This window comes from Arvicola amphibius, chromosome 2 (assembly GCF_903992535.2).
Source record: "Arvicola amphibius chromosome 2, mArvAmp1.2, whole genome shotgun sequence".
NCBI classification, from domain to species: domain Eukaryota; kingdom Metazoa; phylum Chordata; class Mammalia; order Rodentia; family Cricetidae; genus Arvicola; species Arvicola amphibius.
In genome coordinates this window covers 24,985,500-25,006,357 of record NC_052048.2, presented here as the reverse complement: position 1 = coordinate 25,006,357, position 20,858 = coordinate 24,985,500, and positions in this window count along the sequence as shown.

Genomic DNA, 20,858 nt, shown 5'->3' with positions numbered 1-20,858 from the left:
AGGATCCCAAATTTATAGGCTCGATGTCCTTTAATTATGGCTAGAAACCGATTATGAGTGAGTACATCCCATGTTCATCTTTTTGGGTCTGGGTTACCTCACTCAGAATAGTGTTTTCTATTTCCATCCATTTGCATGCAAAATTCAAGATGTCATTGTTTTTTACCGCTGAGTAGTATTCTAGCATGTATATATTCCACAGTTTCTTCATCCATTCTTCCACTGAAGGGCATCTAGGTTGTTTCCAGGATCTGGCTATTACAAATAATGCTGCTATGAACATAGATGAGCATATGCTTTTGTTGTATGATTGGGCATCTCTTGGGTAGATTCCCAATAGTGGAATTGCTGGGTCCTGGGGTAGGTTGATCCCGAATTTCCTGAGAAACCGCCACACTGCTTTCCAAAGTGGTTGCACAAGTGTGCATTCCCACCAGCAATGGATGAGTGTACCCCTTACCCCACAACCTCTCCAGCAAAGGTTATTATTGGTGTTTTGGATTTTAGCCAATCTGACAGGTGTAAGATGATATCTCAAAGTTGTTTTGATTTGCATTTCCTGATAGCTAGGGAGGTTGAGCATGACCTTAAGTGTCTTTTGGCCATTCGAACTTCTTCTGTTGAGAATTCTCTGTTCAGTTCAGCGCCACATTTTTTAATCGGGTTAATTGGCATTTTACCGTCTAGTCTCTTGAGTTCCTTATATATTTTAGAGATCAGACCTTTGTCAGTTGCAGGGTGGGTGAAGATCTTTTCCCAGTCAGTAGGCTGCCTTTGTGTCTTAGTGACAATGTCCTTTGCTTTACAGAAGCTGCTCAACTTCAGGAGGTCCCATTTATTCAATGTTGCCCTTAAAGTCTGTGCAGCTGGGGTTATGCGTAGGAAACGGTTCCCTGTGCCCATTTGTTGTAGAGTACTTCCCACTTTCTCCTCTATCAAGCTCAATGTGTTCAAATTAATATTGAGGTCTTTAATCCATTTGGACTTGAGTTTTGTGCATGGTGATAGATATGGATCAACTTTCATTCTTCTACAGGTTGACATCCAGTTATGCCAGCACCATTTGTTGAAGATGCCCTCTTTCTTCCATTGTGTACTTTTGGCTCCTTTATCAAAAATCAGGTGTTCATAGGTTTGTGGTTTAAGATCCGGGTCTTCTATATGATTCCATTGGTCAACTTCTCTGTTTTTATGCCAATACCAAGCTGTTTTCAATACTGTAGCTTTGTAATAGAGTTTGAAGTCAGGGATGGTAATGCCTCCAGAAGAACCTTTATTGTATAAGATTTTTTTGGCTATCCTGGGTTTCAACATGGAGGTTCTTTAAGCATAGTTTTTCTTTCCTGTGCATTTGATATTATGCAGACATAGGCCTAGCTACCTAGGCTTGCTTCTTTACCTTACCCATGATTTTCATGGCTCCATGAGACTATCTGACAGCTTGGTCTTATTAAATATAACGAGACCCTAAATTCGCTGTTTCTGGTTGCTTTTCACACTGCTCAGAGGAAGACCATCCGGAAAAGGTGAAACTCCTGGAGGAGGAGGAAGAGGAGTCCTCTATTGAAATCGCTGCGCTCAGAGACTCCAAGATCGGGCTGGAGGAGTTGGAGTGTCTGTACTGAAACCTGAAACAAGCTGCACTATGACCCAGGCTAGAGGTTCACAGACCACCACCGTGGTACCCAGAGAGGACCGTGATGCACCATGGCCCCTTTAATACTTAAGTTCTCCCATAATAAACTATTTGGTCCTACTCACCAGGTCTCTGTAATTGACACTCTTTGTGAACAACTAGAGATATGATTTCACAGATGGCAATGCAGCCACCAGCGCTCACCTTTGTCCCCTCTTCTCTTGAGCGAAGCCCCAGTGCGTGACATGTGCTCAGACACAGGGAGATGCTGGATCCAGAGGAGTTCAAAGTAAGTCACTCAAACATAGCAAACGTGTTATGCTCGCATATATAATATCTTTTATTGGATACTTTCCAGTAACTTGAGTTTGGTCACATGGAAATAGATGAAGATGTGACAAAACCTCTTAAAGAGAATCAAATTAATCCAAAAAAAAAAAAAAAAAAAAACTAGAGAAACTTCTGAAACACCTTATAGAAACAGAAAGATGGGGAAATCAATTGAGGGAAGGAAGGCGTTGCAGGAAGTGAGGCCAACTACAGCCTGGGCACAACGTAAATATTAGCATGCGCACGCAACCTTCCTCTCCCACCAGCCCATCTCTTCGTGCCCCTTCTCATCTCACCCTGTGGCCACCACTTGGCTCACAGTCTCTCTAGAGGACAGCCTTTTCTCATTTTTTTCCCCTGTACAACTTTTGAGAAGATTTTCCTATCAGTCTTCTTCAAACTGACTTCCTATCACGGATATATAGAGGTGACGGGAGGGAAAGCCAATAAAACCCCTCCTCTCACGGAGGCAAAGTAGAAGTGTGCCCTACTCCTGATCTTACGCTTTGTCCACGGGTAAAAAAAAAAAAATCAGATAAAATACTTACGCTTTCTCCAGTCACTGACTAACCACTTTTTCTCCTTGATTCTCCTAGTTGAGGTATGTCATCCTCAAGCTGACCCCACTAAGCAGGATCTGTGCGTTCTGCCTGTTGTGGTCTAACCTGGACGTAACTCCAGCAGGCACTGCCAAGCTTTGTGCAGAACAACTGAACAGAATTTTCACATATAAACAGCAAGATTTACAGTTCAGAACAGGAACCGGTCCACAGCCAACTTACTCATAGACTATAATCCAAACCCTAGTAATTAGACGTTGGCTGGCCCGCTGTAACACAGTAAAGGCTGTCAGCGCTAACTGCCACAACTAGGCATTGGCCGGCTGTAGTACAGCACACAGTGTCCGTGCTAATGGCCACAGATGCAGTGCCTTTTCCTGGATGCAAAGGCAACTGATGCCACTTCTTTGGGTGTAGCCAACTTTCCCTTCCTCTTTAGAAACCAGTTATAAGCAGTTATAAGTGAGAACAGCTGCATGGAAGAACAGGAAAGCATCCTGCATCTTTGATGGTGTCCAATAAGCATAGTGGAGAGGTGGCCTTGCTGATTGGCACTTGGCAGGGTGGGTGTGGCTTGGGATCCTAGATTTCTCGGAAAGACTTTGTGTCAGCAGAATTTCCTAAGCTGGCAGGCTCACTGCTGACCCGCCACACACAAAGGGGCATTGGACGGAGGAAATCTCAATTGCATGTTACTTATAATTATATTCCGTATAACAACTCAAAAACTACTACAACTGGGTGTGGGGGTACACACTGTTAATCCTAACACTGGGAGGCAGAGACAGGCAGATCTCTATGAGTTCAAGGTCAGCCTGGTCTACATAGTAAATTTCAGGCTAGCCAATACGTAACAAGGCCCTGCCTCAAAAAAGGCAAACAAACAAAATGATGACATCAGGTATAAGTTCTCAAAATACATCTTCCTAATGGGAATAGTTTGTTTTCTAAGACGCAGCTGCCTAGTTCCACCAAAACAGTAAACTCACTAGAGCCAAGATCAACTGTGAAGAAACAGTCCTGAGCAACCAAGGAACTCTCTGCTTCCCTGTGAGCCCATTCTTGCAGTTGACTGGAGCCTCGATGGAACTCAATGGAAGGCAGACAGTAGCGCAGGGACTGGCCAAGGGCTTTGTCCTGGCAAGAGGCTGCAAAGAATAAAAGCAACGGGACAGACAGGATCAAGATCCTTATCTTCTCAATTCATTTCATCACCGGTCCTGTGCCCCCAAAGTGTTACCTACGATCTAGGCTACTTGCTGTGTTCATACTTGTGGTGGGGAAGTCCAAACATTGTGAACATGTTACATTAAACACCGTGTGCTGTGTTACAGCCGGCCGATGCCTAGTTGTGGCAGTTAGCACTGACAGCCTTTACTGTGTTACAGCGGGCCAGCCAACGTCTAATTACTGGAGTTTGGATTATAGTCTATGAGTGAGTTGGCTGTGGACCGGTTCCTGTTCTGAACTGCAAATCTTGCTGTTTATATGTGAAAACTCTGTCCAGTTGTTCTGCACAAAGCTTGGCAGTGCCTGCTGGAGCTACGTCCAGGTTAGACCACAACAGGCAGAATGCACAGATCCTGCTTAGTGGGGTCAGCTTGAAGATGACATACCTCAAATAGGAGAAGCATGCAAGGGCGTCCCAGCAGCGTGTGCCTACCGCACCTAGGGAGACCAGCAAACAAGGGGCACTAGAAACTGGTACTCAGCTCACTTCCTTTCTCTGTGTCATTCAGTCTGGGACTCCAGGGCATGGAATCATTCATTCATGGGGAGGGGGGTAAATCTCTCTAGAAACAACTCCACAACAACACTCAGAAATGTGTCTCCTAGGTGATTCCAAACCCAGTCAGGTTGACGGGGATCACCCATCACATATTACATTCATCTAGCTGTGATCTACCAGGTCTGTGGACCCTTTAAAAAAAAACTTTTGTTTTCCCTACAACTTTCCTTTTCTCTACTCTTGGTACCTCCATCACCATTCTGTGCTATTATCTCTGTCTCTGTGCTAGCTGGCTCTCTGATTCCCAGTCACCCAACACCTGAAGTTACACTGCTGATTTGAGATGGGGGTAGTCTTCATGTACACATGAATAGTTAAAATCCCTCTTCCACGCTGCTCCATTGCATCCCACAGCCTCGGTATGGTACGCTGTGGCTGCGTTTGCATTCATCTCTAAGTAGTTCCTGATTTGACCTCTAATTTATTAGGTTTCATTGTTTCATAGTGTGTTATTTACTTGCCACAACTCAGACCTCTGTTACTGACTCCCAACTTTATCTCGCTGTAGTTGAAGACACAGTTTCTCCACTTGCACACGAATATTACATCCCAAGACCCTCTGCAGCTTCCTAAAACTATGAACTGAACTCTGCAGAAACCGCATTTCTTTTCAAAGGAACCAGGCTCAGAGATCTGCCTGTGGTTATCTAAACCCAGCTGTTTCGTGCTTCTCCCCTGTGGGCAGAAGCTCTTGCTTCGTGCTAGCCTTGATTTCTGGGTTCGGGAGGACTTCTTACACCTAGCCTAGAGGTAGAGCAATGCCTTTGTCATATCTGGGAAGCAAGAGTCAGGCTTATCTGCTTTTGTGCCCATCCCAGAAGCGATGACATCTGCCTGTGTCCTGAGCCAAAGAACCATGTTCCTCATCTGGTGACTCAGGAGATGGACAAGCTCCAAATGTGCACCTTCCTCTTTTCTCTCATCCCTCCAGCTGGATTCGCAAGACCTCCAAGTCATCCTAAGGCCCACAGGGGTGAAGCCGGCTCCTGTGATGAGGCTCTAATGGAATCCTACAGGTACAGAATGACTTGGTCAGTGGAAGTTACGGACTTCAGACTCAGGGGACTGACTCACACCCACTTACCGTCTCGACTTCGTGGACCTCTCCAGGAATATCACCACAGAGGCTTTCCATAACACAGGAGTCAAGAGGTAATCAGAAACTGCTCAGGGAAACAGCCACACAGAGCTCTGCCTTCTCCTAAGCCTTGTAGTATGAAAAGAAAAGGCCTCGGGTGGTGGGAGAACAGCATTCCTAAAATGCCGGTTCGCAAATATCCTTAGCATTTTTATTTCATACAATGGAATACTACTCAGAAATGAAAAAGAAATAACGACTGGTATATACAAGAATCTAGGTAGACCTCAAGATTATTGCATTAGCAAAAGTCTACTTTGAAAGGTTATATATGATGCAATTCCATTTATCTAAAATTCTTGAGACAGCAACACTGGGAGATGGAGAATGAGTTTTCAGCTGGAGGAGATAGGAAGAGGGTTGGGGCAGAGCAGGGGAAAACAGACGAGCAGTACTTCTTCTATGGGGCTTATTTCTGAGTCTAGATTCAGATGGTTGACTAAAACAATCTAAATGGGAGGGAAAACAGACCAACAGTGATCTGTGTGCATGCACAGGCAAGCACTCGGAGACACAAAGGCTTTTTAAAAGAAAGCAAACATGGTATTAGGTCTGCAGTTTATTAACAGTGACAAGCAAAGCTCCCCCAGAGAGCCAATAGCACAGTGCTGTTATGTAAACACATCTTTACTAAAGCCAGGATGAACAAGGAAAAACCATGTGCTGCATAGAGTATCTCTTGGCGTCAGACTTTAAAGGTATACAAAGAAATCAAATTACTCCTATTTACAGATTATATACATGAGTTCCCAAAAATCCACCAGAAAACCTCTAGGAATAACCAACAAAATCAACTCAGAAAAACCAGTAACCTTTCTATATACCAACTAGCTGAGAAAGATATCATTGAACATACTCTCATTCACAATGACTTCAAAAAATATGAATTGAGGGCCGGGTGGTGGTGGCGCACACCTTTAATCCCAGCATTTGGGAGGCAGAGGCAGGTGGATCTCTGTGAGTTCAAGGCCAGCCTGGTCTACAGAGCTAGTGCCAGAACAGGCTCTAAAGCTACACAGAGAAACCCTGTCTCGAAAAACCAAAAAGAAAAAAGAATTGATTGTGTATTATGCCCAACTACACACCTGAGACTGTGTTTTTAACCAGAATTTCTTATCAGAAGAATCTTTGGGAGATAAAGCAGAAATCGAACTATAGTAACAATACACCAAGTCTCTTAGTTGATCCTAAGGTTCTTTGGTGACATCTGCTGTTGATCCAGGGTAGGCAGTGCCAAACAGGACCCTGTACTGATGTGTTTTCCTTCCTCTGATTGCAACATGTTATTTTCTACTCTAGTGGTGTACAATTCTCAAAGAAACTGAGATTGTTCTCATTCACACTAAAATGTGACTCAGTTTTGCTAATTAAGATAAGGAATGAGAAATAAACAATGATGATTGTGATTGAGAGTAGTGGCGGTGGTGATTGTGACTGGTCATGATGGTGACTGATCATGATGGTGACTGATCATGATGGTGACTGATGATCATGATGGTGACTGATCATGATGGTGGTGATGGTGATTGATCATGATGGTGACTGGTCATGATGGTGACTGTTCATGATGGTGGTGATGGTGACTGATCATGATGGTGACTGGTCATGATGGTGACTGGTCATGATGGTGACTGATCATGGTGGTGACTGATCATGATGGTGACTGGTCATGATGGTGACTGGTCATGATGGTGACTGATCATGGTGGTGACTGATCATGATGGTGACTGATCATGATGGTGGTGATGGTGATTGATCATGATGGTGGTGGTGATGGTGGTGATGATGATGATGATGATGATGATGGTGATGGTGAGGATGATGGTGGTGGTGGTGGCGGAGATGATGACACTTTATGAATCATCAAAAAGTATCCAGGTGTTGTACTGCTTTCTTGTGATCCCAGCACTCAAAGGAGTTGAGGCAGGAGGCTCATGAATTAAAAACTAGTCTGGGGTGACTAATGAGCCTCAAAAAAAATGCATTGTGTAGTCAGAATGCCGCTGGTAGTTTACACTGCCTACCAGACATTTTGAGGTGTTATAGCAAAGAAGTTTTTTGAATATTGAAACCTGTATGGTAAAACTTTGAAGCGAAGTAGGTGCTCTTCCTCTTGAAGTGACTGTTTATTTTCTAGAATTTTTAAGATATTTTGTTATTACTTGACAATTTTATGATCTGGGTACCCTTACCCATCATAGTTCATAGTGAACCCTTTCTCCCCAACAAGCCCCTCTCCTGTTTTCACCTCTTTTGTGAGTTCGGTTATGGTTGCTTGTAGACAGATGTTGTGTTTCGTTTCCCAGCCATCCAGACCCAATCACACAGAAGCGATATCAACTGCAACACTGCTTGGCCGATAACTTAGGCATATTTCTGGCTAACTTCTATATCCTAAATTAACCCATTTCTATTATTCTGAGTATGGCCTCGAGACTGTGGCCTACTGGTAAGGTTCCTAAGGTTCCAGCATGCCCTTCTCCTTCAGCATCTACATGGCATCTCTTCGACTCTGCCTACTTTCTTTATGTATCTCTGTTCAGATTTCCTGCTGCCTGGCTTTGCTCTGCTAAGCTGTTTGGGTCTGGTGACAGCCTGAACCATAAATTATTTCTCCGGACCAAAGGAGAGGCATGGGAATAAAGACACAACTCACAAGGCTATATCAGGTGGGAGTTTTTCAGTGACCCCTCATGAAATTCTGAGTTCATATCCTGAAAATTTACCCTCATTCATTCTTCAGTTTTTATACCAAAACATAAACTGAGGAGGAGATTCATTAGCATTCTGTTTCCTAGGTAACCAGGTGAATGGCTTTAGTCACGTTCACACCTTTCTATGCCCTCTCTGTCACGTCTTCCAATCTTCCTGCTCTGTATGCCAGCTCTGTCACGTAGGCTGAATTAACATCTCTTCCAGGCATCCTCTAAATTACAAAGAAGGAACAGAAAAACATTAGCATATCCTGACCCTGTGTTAGGTTTGTCTGGAAAGGCTAGGTGACCACCTTCTGTGAGGCCAGGTGCAAACTATGGCCTGAGAGTCTGGCTACCATACAAGGTAGACATTTGGGGCTGTATAATATATGGCCCTACACTAAGCCATTGACTGAAGCAACTTCTCTATAACCAATGGTAATAAAACATTCATAGCTTACAGAGGGGAATCCCACATCATCTCCCCTTTTCTGTCTAAGTAAAAAGGAAAGTTCTAACTTTAACATTGTAAAATTACATATAACAAACAAGTTCAAGCAAGAATTATACTTACAATAGTCTATTTGTATCTGGCAAAATTAAAGAAAATATACTATCACCTATTTTATCTTTGTGAGTCTAAAGTTTCATATCTAATTTATCTTTTACCATAACTAAGGAAAACTATAACTATCTATCTTCAACTCCATCAAAGACTCAGGAAGGATTTAATAATGCCTAAGTAAACAGGAAGTGAATTATAAGCAACTTCCAAAACTTTAGAACTGACAGAGACATCTTGCTGCCTGGATAGTAACCCAAATTTATTCTGTAACATTGGGACTCCCATCTTCAGACCCATAGACATGGTAGACTCTTCCATGAAGCAGGAAATTTGAAAGGCTGTTTCACTTATCTTGGCAGTTTGTCAGTCACTTTCTTTTGTATCCTGCAGGATGTCTGGCAGTTTCGTCTATAAAACAGGAACCCTGAAGGACCATCCCATCTTTTGGAATGTTCAGCAGTCACTTTTCTGTGGGTCCTGCATGTCCAGTTCATAACAGCATACTATCGAGCAGTCCAGGCAAGAGCAGTTTCTTGCCCAAATGACTAGTCATGTCACATTGAAGGCTGTTGGGAGCTGTGAACCCCCAGATCCTAAATTTCTGGTAAACAACTTTTAATGCTTGCAGCTGCTCTGAGCACGAAACCCTCAGGAGTTTCTGATGGCAGGAAAGTGGTTTCTGGTACATTTGGCTGGGGCGTGGCTTTCAGTTAAAGATCCTTATATCAGCTGCCCCTGGATACAATAAGGGGGCATTCCTGTTTCAAGGATGACCCATGTCTGTGTCTCTGTCTATGAGTCTTTGTGTGTTTCAAACTCCAGCCCTTTGCCCGGTTCACAAACTGTATGGTAGCACATAGAGCGCAGATGGACGTCGTACACTACAGAAGGCAAATTCCATAAAGAGCTTCTTCAATATCCATCAACCTCTCTGAAGTAATTAGTGCTACCAAAAGCAAATATGTCTCACTGTTGAGAAAAGTCTAAGATCTTAAAACATTTAAAATACCATATTCTGTAGGTCTATAAAAGGATTGAACATTATCTAACAGAAATAAATATCTGTATATCTAGAAAACCTAATTAACATGACTACAAGTTTGTCTATTATAGATGACTATCTATGAATCTGAAAATTTTATTAATCATTACATTTTTTTCATATTGATATTCCTTGACGCTAGATTGCCATTTTCTTTTTTTTTTGGTTTTTTTTTTATATTTAAAAATTTCCATCTCCTCCCCTCTTCCTCCCCCTTCCCTCCCCTCCACTCCACCCATACCACCCTCCCTCCCTCTTCAGGCCAAGGAGCCATCGGGGTTCCCTACTCTATGTTAAGACCAAGGTCCTCCCAACTCCCCCCAGGTCCAGGAAGGTGATCAACCAAGCTGAGAAGGCTCCCACAGAGCCTGTCCATGCAGAAGAGTCAAAGCTCAGTACCTTTGTCCTTGGCTTCTCAGTCAGCCTCCACCGTCGGCCACATTCAGAGTCTGGTTTGGTCTCATGTTCCATCAGTCCCAATCCAACTGGAGTTGGTGATCTCCCTTTAGTTCTGTCCCACCTTCCCCATGGGTGAACACACCCCTCACGGTCCTGACTTTCTCATATTCTCTCTCCTTCTGCTCCTCATCAGGACCTTGGGAGCTCAGTCCAGTGCTCCAATGTGGGGCTCAGTCATTTTCTTCATCTATCGCCAGGTGGAGGTTCTATGGTGATATGCAAGAAATTCATCAGTATGGCTATAGGAACTGGCCTTTTCAGGCTCCCTCTCCTCAGCTGCCCAAGGAACTAACTGGGGGCGTCTCCCTGGAAACCTGGGAACCCCTCTAGGGTCAAGTCTCTTGACAACCCTCAGATGGCTCCCTAAATTAAGATATAAACTTCACTGCTCCCGTATCCACCCTTTCTGTATCCCAAGCATCCCATTCCTCCGAGCTCCCCCCATTCTCCCCTTCATGCTTTTCTCTCCCCATCTTCCCTTGGCCCCATCTCCCCCCACCCTCAAGTTCCCAATTTTTTTTGTTGTTGTTTTTTTGTTTTTTCGAGACAGGGTTTCTCCGCAGCTTTAGAGTCTGTCCTGGAGCTAGCTCTTGTAGACCAGTCTGGTCTCGAACTCACAGAGATCCGCCTGCCTCTGCCTCCCGAGTGCTGGGATTAAAGGCGTGCGCGAGCACCGCCCGGCTCAAGTTCCCAATTTTTGCCCGGCGATCGTGTCTACTTCCAATATCCAGGAGGATTACTATATCTTTTGGGGGGGGGGGGGTTCACCTTCTTATTATCTTCTCAAGGATCCCGAATTATAGGCTCGATGTCCTTTAATTATGGCTAGAAACCAATTATGAGTGAGTACATCCCATGTTCATCTTTTTGGGTCTGGGTTACCTCACTCAGAATAGTGTTTTCTATTTCCATCCATTTGCATGCAAAATTCAAGATGTCATTGTTTTTTTCCGCTGAGTAGTATTCTAACATGTATATATTCCACACTTTCTTCATCCATTCTTCCACTGAAGGGCATCTAGGTTGTTTCCAGGACCTGGCTATTACAAATAATGCTGCTATGAACATAGTTGAGCAAATGCTTTTGTAGTATGATTGGGCATCTCTTGGGTAGATTCCCAATAGTGGAATTGCTGGGTCCTGGGGTAGGTTGATCCCAAATTTCCTGAGACACCGCACACTGCTTTCCAAAGTGGTTGCACAAGTGTGCATTCCCACCAGCAATGGATGAGTGTACCTCTTACCCCACAACCTCTCCAGCAAAGGTTATTATTGGTGTTTTGGATTTTAGCCCATCTGACAGGTATAAGATGATATCTCAAAGTTGTTTTGATTTGCATTTTCCTGATAGCTAAGGAGGTTGAGCATGACCTTAAGTGTCTTTTGGCCATTTGAACTTCTTCTGTTGAGAATTCTCTGTTCAGTTCAGCGCCCCATGTTTTAATTGGGTTAATTAGCATTTTAAAGTCTAGTCTCTTGAGCTCCTTATATATTTTAGAGATCAGACATTTGTCAGTTGCAGGGTTAGTGAAGATCTTTTCCCAGTCAGTAGGCTGCCTTTGTGTCTTAGTGACAATGTCCTTTGCTTTACAGAAGCTGCTCAGCTTCAGGAGGTCCCATTTATTCAATGTTGCCCTTAATGTCTGTGCAGCTGGGGTTATACGTAGGAAATGGTCTCCTGTGCCCATTTGTTGTAGAGTACTTCCCACTTTCTCCTCTGTCAAGCTCAGTGTGTTCAGATTAATATTGAGGTCTTTAATCCATTTGGACTTGAGTTTTGTGCATGGTGATAGATATGGATCTACTTTCATTCTTCTACAGGTTGACATCCAGTTATGCCAGCACCATTTGTTGAAGTTGCCCTCTTTCTTCCATTGTGTACTTTTGGCTCCTTTATCAAAAATCAGGTATACATAGGTTTGTGGTTTAAGATCCGGGTCTTCTATACGATTCCATTGGTCGACTTCTCTGTTTTTATGCCAATACCAAGCTGTTTTCAATACTGTAGCTCTGTAATAGAGTTTGAAGTCAGGGATGGTAATGCCTCCAGAAGTACCTTTATTGTATAAGATTGTTTTGGCTATCCTGGGTTTCTTGTTTTTCCATATAAAGTTGATTATTGTCCTCTCAATCTCTGTGAAGAATTTTGATGGGACCTTGATGGGGATTGCATTGAATCTATAGATTGCTTTTGGTAGAATTGCCATTTTTACTATGTTGATCCTCCCAATCCACGAACAGGGGAGATCCTTCCATTTTCTGGTATCCTCTTCAATTTCTTTCTTCAAAGACTTAAAGTTCTTGTCAAATAAATCCTTCACTTCCTTGGTTAGAGTTACTCCCAGATATCTTATGCTATTTGAGGCTATTGTGAAAGGTGATACTTCTCTGATTTCCCTCTCTGCTTCCTTATCCTTTGTATATAGGAGGGCAACTGATTTTTTGGAGTTGATCTTGTAGCCTGCCACGTTACTGAAGGAGTTTATCAGCTGTAGGAGTTCTTTGGTGGAGGTTTTCGGGTCGCTTATGTACACTATCATATCATCTGCAAATAACGAAAGTTTAACTTCTTCCTTTCCAAATCGAATCCCCTTGATTCCCTTATGTTGTCTTATTGCTATTGCTAGAACTTCAAGCACTATATTGAAGAGATAAGGAGAGAGTAGACAGCCTTGTCGTGTTCCTGAATTTAGTGGGATAGCCTTGAGTTTCTCTCCATTTAATTTGATGTTAGCTGTCGGCTTGCTGTAAATAGCCTTTATTATATTTAGGAATGACCCTTGTATCCCTAATCTCTCCAAGACCTTTATCATAAAAGGGTACTGAATTTTGTCAAATGCTTTTTCAGCATCTAATGAGATGACCATATGTTTTTTTTTTCCTTCAGTTTATTTATCTGATGGATTACATTGATAGATTTTCGTATGTTGAACCAGCCCTGCATCTCTGGGATGAAGCCTACTTGATCATAGTGGATAATTTTTCTAATGTGTTCTTGGATTCTGTTTGCCAGTATTTTATTGAGAATTTTTGCATCTATGTCCATGAGTGAGATTGGCCTAATTCTCTTTTTTGGTTGAGTCTTTGTGTGGTTTAGGTATCAGGGTAATTGTAGCTTCATAGAAAGAATTTGGCAGTGACTCTTGTGTTTCTATATTATGAAATACCTTAAGGAGTATAGGTATTAGGTCTTCTTGGAAGTTCTGGTAGAATTCTGCATTGAAACCATCTGGTCCTGGGCTCTTTTTGGTAGGGAGGTTTCTGATAACAGTTTCTAATTCTTCGCGACTAACAGGATGATTTAGAGCATTTACCTGGTCCTGGTTTAACTTTGGTATATGGTATTTATCTAAAAAACTGTCCATTTCTTTTACATTTTCCAATTTTGTGGCATACAGGCTTTTGTAGTAAGATCTAATGATTCTCTGAGTTTCCTCTGTGTCTGTGGTTATGTCCCCCTTTTCATTTCTGATCTTATTAATTTGTGTGTTCTCTCTCTGCCATTTGATTAGTTTGGCTAGGGGTTTGTCAATCTTGTTGATTTTCTCCAAGAACCAGCTTTTTGTTTCATTGATTCTTTGGATTGTTTTCTGTGTTTCTATTTTGTTGATTTCTGCCCTCAGTTTGATTATTTCCAGTCTTCTACTTTTCCTAGGTGAGTCTGCTTCTTTTTTTCCAGAGCTTTCAGGTGTGCTGTTAAGTCACCAATGAGTGCTTTCTCCGTTTTCTTTAAGTGGGCACTTAGTGCTATGAACTTTCCTCTTAGCACTGCTTTCATAGTGTCCCATAGGTTTGAGTATGTTGTGTCTTTGTTTTCATTAAATTCAAGGAAGACTTTAATTTCTTTCTTTATTTCTTCCTTGACCCAGGTGTGGTTCAGTAATTGACTGTTCAGTTTCCATGAGTTTGTAGGCTTTCTGGGGGTAGCATTGTTGTTGATTTCTAATTTTAATCCATGGTGATCCGATAAGACACAAGTGGTTACTAATATTTTTTTTGTAACTGTGGAAGTTTGCTTTGTTACCAATAATATGGTCAATTTTCGAAAAGGTTCCATGAGCCGCAGAGAAGAAGGTATATTCTTTCCTATTTGGGTGGAATGTTCTATAGATGTCTGTTAAGTCCATTTGGTTCATTACCTCCATTAAGTCTTTCAATTCTCTGTTAGGTTTCTGTCTGATTGATCTGTCCATTGGTGAGAGAGGAGTGTTGAAGTCTCCAACTATTAGTGTGTGTGGTTTGATGGCTGCCTGAGTTCTAGAAGTGTTTCTTTTACATAAGTGGGAGCTTTTATATTAGGGGCATAGATATTCAGGATTGAGACTTCATTCTGATGGATTTTTCCTGTTATGAGTATAGTGTCCCTTTCCATCTCTTCTGATTGATTTTAGTTTGAAGTCAACTTTGTTAGAAATTAGTATGGCCACACCGGCTTGTTTCTTAGGTCCATTTGTTTGATAAACCTTTTCCCAACCCTTTTCTCTGAGTAGATGTCTGTCTTTGTAGTTGAGGTGTGTTTCTTGTAAACAGCAGAATGTTGGATCCTGTTTTCGTATCCAATCTCTTAGCCTGTGCCTTTTTATAGGTGAATTGAGTCCATTGATATTAAGTGATATTAATGACCAGTGGTTGTTAACTCTGGTCATTTTTTTGTAGTAGACTTTGTGTGTTTCCCTTCTTCTAGTTGTGCTGGTGAAGGGTCGCTATATGCCTGAGTTATTGTGGGCGTTGTTGGACTCCTTGGTTTGTGATTTTCCTTCTATTACTTTCTGCAAGGCTGGATTTGTGGCTATATATTGTTTAAATCTGTTTTTGTCCTGGAATATCTTTTCTCCATCGATGGTGAATGCAAGCTTTGCTGGGTATAGTAGTCTAGGCTTGCATCCATGTTCCCTTAGTGCCTGTAGCACATCTATCCAAGCTCTTCTGACTTTCATGGTTTCCATTGAGAAATCGGGTGTAATTCTGATAGGTTTCCCTTTATATATTACTTGACCTTTTTCCTTTGCAGCTCTTAATATCTGTTCTTTATTCTGTATGTTTTGTGTTTTGTGTATTATATGGTTGGGGATGCTTTCTTTTGATCCAGTCTATTTGGTGTTCTGTAGGCTTCTTGTACCTTCATAGGAACATCCTTCTTTAGGTTGGGGAAGTTTTCTTCTATAATTTTGTTGAATATGTTTTCTGGACCTTTGAGTTGTAATTCTTCTCCTTCTTCTACCCCAATTATTCTTAGCTTTGGTCTTTTCATGGTGTCCAAGACTTCCTGGATGTTTTGTGGTAAGAATTTGTTAGATTTGTTTAGTTCTTTAATCTGTGAATTTATTTCCTCTATAGTATCTTCAGAGTCCGAGATTCTTTCTTCCATCTCTTGTATGCGGTTGGAAATACTTGTCTCTGAAGTTTCTGTTCGTTTACTCAGAGTTTCCATTTCCAGTCTTCTTTCAGATTGTGTTTTCTTCATTACCTCCATTTCATTTATCAGGTCTTGTACTGTTTCCCTTACCTGTTTGATTGCTTTTTCTTGTTTTTCTTGGGTATCTTTGAGAGATTTATTTATTTCTTCTACCTTTTTGTTTGTCATCTCCATTTCTTTATGGCAGTTTTTTTACCTCCTGTTTAAGGTCCTCTATTATTTTCATAAAGTACTGTTTAAGGTCGGTTTCTTCTATATCTTCTGGGGTAGGGTGTTCAATTCTTGTTGTTTCGGGATGTCTGGATTCTGGTGATGTCATGTTGCCTTTCATGTTGTTGGAGGAGTTCTTGCATTGGCGCCTGCCCATCTCTTCCTTCAAATGGAGCCGGGAGGCGCTTGGTGTCCTAGACCAATCTTTGCTGTGACTGAATCTGGTTGGATCTCCCCAGTGCCAGAGCAGGACCTATTCCTTGCAGCACAATCTGAAGAAGCCCGCACTCCCTTGCAGGAATCCTCAGACCTGCCTGGAGGCCAGAGTCTGACCCCTTTGGGTGGATGGCCTTAGTACAGGAGCAGGACACTTGAAAACACTAGGGAAGGCAGTCCAGATGGAACTCCACTGCACAGGATCAGGGATTCCAGGCAGCCCAGGGACGCTACCCGGACAAAAGGGCCAAGGTGGTGGCAGGGCTGGATGGAATATCACACAGCGAACCTGGCAGCACAATCTGAAGGAGCCCGCACTCCCTTGCAGGAATCCTCAGACCTGCCTGGAGGCCAGAGTCTGACCCCTTTCGGTGGATGGCCTTAGTACAGGAACAGGACACCTGAAAACACTAGGGAAGGCTTGGGAGAGGCAGGGACTTGAGAAACAAAGACAAGCCTGCAGAGGGAGCTGGGGGAGGGGGGTCTGTGCTCTCTTCCAGGGAAGGTTGCCCCAGGGTCGCACCCACTCACCAGTCCAGATGGAACTCCAGGGCACAGGATCAGGGATTCCAGGCAGCCCAGGGACGCCGCCCGGACAAAAGGGCTAATCATTACATTTTTAAAGGAGCAGTCTAAATATAATACCTTAAACAAGTACAAAAATGCATAAAACAAAATTGACCTTAAATTTGTATTAATAGACCAACATCCAAAAGTATTCATCTCTATATCATATCTCTCCTTTTTTTAAAAAAAAAAAAGCAATTATCTGTGACCATTAACAATTTATACCCAACCCCTTTTAAATGAAAACAAATATTTATAAATAATCACTGGGAATTTGGGCATAGTTTTCTCCAAACTGCTTCCTGTTGTTTGTTGGACAAAGTATTTTTATGATTAATGGAGAACTTTTGTGGAGTCTTGTTCCTTTAAACCACATTAGCCTGGAAGGTATCCACATGTTCTCATCTTCTATAGAAACAAAAGTAGGATCTCTTTTCCAAAGCAACATATCCTTAGACCTTAATTTTGAAATCAAGATACCTTTATATTGGTTAAACTCAGCAGTTCCCAGAAACAAATGTCTCTCTGCAGTCAAAAAATTCAAAGAATACACAATAATATACATAATCCAGACTCTCTGTGTATTTTCCATCTTTGTGGGCTTATTTTTCTTTACTCCTTTAATCTATGACTGACTGTACTCTTTTATATAACTTTTACTGTCTCCTTAAAGACTTTACTTCTTTTTATAATTGTCTGTACTCTTTTTTCTTTCTCTCCCAAGTCTGTGTACACTTTAAACACACTGTGACCCATTCAGAGGTTTATTTCTGTCTGAATCTGTCTTTGTTGTGTATCTGTAATCATTTTCTGACTAGAAGCACTTCTTGAAATGCTAAGTGGTGTGGCTAGGACCAATTGGCTCCACTTTTTCCAACATGGCAGAGGAATGTTTGTTCACTGCCTGCTCTGTGAGCCATGCTCACTGCTCCAGCTCTAGGAACGCAGGGAGTCTATGTTACTACTTTTTAAAGATTTATTTATTATGTATACAGTGTTCTGCTTGCATGTACCTCTACAGGCCAGAAGAGGGCACCAGATCTCATTCAAATAGTTGTGAGCCACCATGTGGATGCCTGGAAGAGCAACCTGTGCTGTTAACCACTGAACCATCTCTCCAGCCCCCTCTATGCTACCATTAAGCAAATAGTAGCATGCTGCTCATAAACCCCATTTAGTGCAGGACCTCCTGAAAAAGCCAGAGCTGTCCATGCAACTAGCAGGGTCCAGGAAATCTTCTTAAAGAAGTCGCACTTCTGCTCACCACCAGCAAACAGAGTTCACCTCAGAAACTGCTGTTACCAAGAAGCCGTGCTTAGCTATGTTCTTTTGTGTCTAAAATTTCTTCTCAAGCTCTCTCAGGTTTTATGTGAATGCTGCATTTCGTTTGCCAGCCACCAAGACCTGAATAATCACACAGAAACTATATATATATATATATATATATATATATATATATATATATATATATATATAATTATATTAAGCTTGGTCAATAGCTTAGACATATTTCTGGCTAACTTTTATATCTTAAATTAACCCATTACTATTATTCTGAGTATCACCATGAGGCTGTCCCTAAATTTCTGGTGTGTCCTTCTCCTTCCACAGCTACATAGTGTCCCTTAGACTCTGCCTACTCTCTATCTCTGTTCAGATTTCCTGTCTGGCTTTGCTCTGCTAAATCATTGGCCAAAACAACTTCTTTATTAACCAATGGTAATAAAACATTCATAGCATACAGAGGGGAATCCCACATCAATTGCTCTCAGGGACAGAGGTTATTTCCTGGCACTTGAGCACTTACCAGTGGCTATACCACTGAAGGAAATGGCTCTCTGTCCCCCAGCAAGCTCTGAGTGGGGTCTTATGAGCCCCTTCCCAACTTGAATATTTTTATCAAGTGAAAAGAAATGTCAACTTAAGACAAAAAGTTTGTGACATTTTCTAGCTATTCAGGAAGGATTAGAAATTCTTATTTCCAGTTTGGGAATTTAGTTCCCAGATGGCTTGGCACATTTCAACTGAAATATAGGTCAGAGTAGAATAAACGCTGTGGGCCACCAGAAATCTTAGCTGTTTAGGTGTTTTATCCTAAGACTATCATGAGTCATGGGATGTTTCTCTAATTTCACTTTTTCTTTTTCTTTAAAATGCAAGGCTGCCTACAATGTCTAGTGTCCAAGATAATTTTTAAATTAAAACTTAATTATAAACATTTCCAGAATAAAAAACAATTTCATGGGAAATGTTTTAAAACTTTCAAAAATATGTGTAATAGAGCTGAAAGATGCTATGCAGGCCAGAGAGAGAAAAGATAGTATCTCTGCAGTTATTTCTGTATGCTACAGTGCCAACCTTCTGGGCAAGATGTGCAACAGTGGATAACCAACCCCTTTGAGGTTTTTTTGGTTTGTTTTGTGGGTTTGGGGGTGGCAGGGCAGAGACAGAGTTTCTGGCTGGTCTGGAACTTGCTCTGTAGGCCTCAAACTTACAAAGATCTACCTACCTTTGCCTCCCAAGGGTTGGAATTAAAGGTGTGTACCACCATTGCCTGGCCTTTCGGGTTGTTTCTGAGGCCTGTTCTACAGGAAGGAATTCAGGCTTTGTACTGTAAACCTGGTCAAAAGCCCATGAGTCTGGAGGTCATGGGACCTATGAGGATCCACTACTGTTGTTTTGCTAAGTGGACATGCTGTCAAACACCCCCCGAATATGTTTGCGCATGCCCATAGATTAATGCTGTCCTCAACCATGATCAGGGAAACATTAATTACAACACTGCTTGGCCAATAGCTTAGGTGTATTTTTAGCTAGTTCTTACATCTTAAATTAGTCCATTTCTTTTATTATTTTATAATTTACCACAAGGCTCATGGTTTGTTACCTCTTGCTTCTTGGGCAGGGCAGCTACATGTCATCTGCCTCCTTAGGCAACTACAAGGCATCTCTCTGACTCCACCTACTCTCTCTCTCTCTCTCTCTCTCTCTCTCTCTATATATATATATATATATATATATATATATATATATATATATATTTCAGCCTAACTATATTCTGCTAAGCCATTGGACAAAGCAGCTTTTTTCATTAACCAATAAGAACAACACATATACAGAAGGACATCCCACATCACTGTGTTGATGTCCATGGCTCCTGTTGCCACCAAGGGCCCTACAGTCGCCTGGAAGCTGGAATACCACCTGTGACCATGTCAGTGCCAGAGAAATATGCCCCCATAGTGGGGGCCATGCTGTTCTAAGAGGCCTGTGTGGCCACCTGGGTCCAGGGTGATGTCTGGGCCTGGTCTGTTGATGAGAGTTATGTCTGGATCTGTGGCCTTACTACAGCTAAGCTCTGTGCTGATGTCAATGGTTCCTGTTGCCACTGAAGGCCATGCAGAGGCCCCATAGTCTGGGCCAACACCTGAAGTCATGTTGGTGTTTGAGGGTCAAGCTGCCACCAGGGCCATACAGATCTGGGTGGCCCGTGTTGCCATCCAGGGCTATGGTGACATCTGGACCAAAACTGCAGCAGAGGGCAATGTATGGATGTGTGGCCCTGCCACAGCCAGGATCTGCATTGATGTGCATGGCTCCTGTTACCATCAATGGCCAAGCAGATGCCTGGGAACCAGACTGCCACCTTGGGACATGCTGGTGCTTGAGTGCCACATTGCCACTGGGGCCATGTCGATCTGTGAGACCTGAATGCACACATAAGCTCAGCCAGAGCTTATGCCAGGGACCATATCTGGGTCCATGGTTCTACCGCAGCCTGGGTCTGTGTTGATATCCATGGCCTGTGTTGCCACCAAAGGCCACACGATGTCCAGGATCTGAACTGCCACCTGTTGTAAAGGTTGATGTCTGAGGGCCATGCCATTGCCAGGGCCATACAGACCTAAGTGATGTGCACTGCCAACCTGGACTATGGTGTCAAAAGGGGAGATCTATGGCCAGGGCCATGTATGGGTCCATGGTTCAGCTACAGCCAGGGTCTGCACTAATGTCTGAGGCCCCTGTTGCCAAGGGCAGCGAGGATGCCTGGGATCTGGGCCACTATCTGAGGCCATGGTGGTGTTCAAGGGCCATGCAGCCCCTGGGTCTATGCCAGTCTACAAATGTTTAAAAGAAAAAAGTAAAAAGAAAAAGAGGAAGAGGAAAGGAGGGATAGATGGAAGGAAGAAGGGAAGAGAAAGGAAGTGTGTGTTAAAACACTTCTGAACCTTGG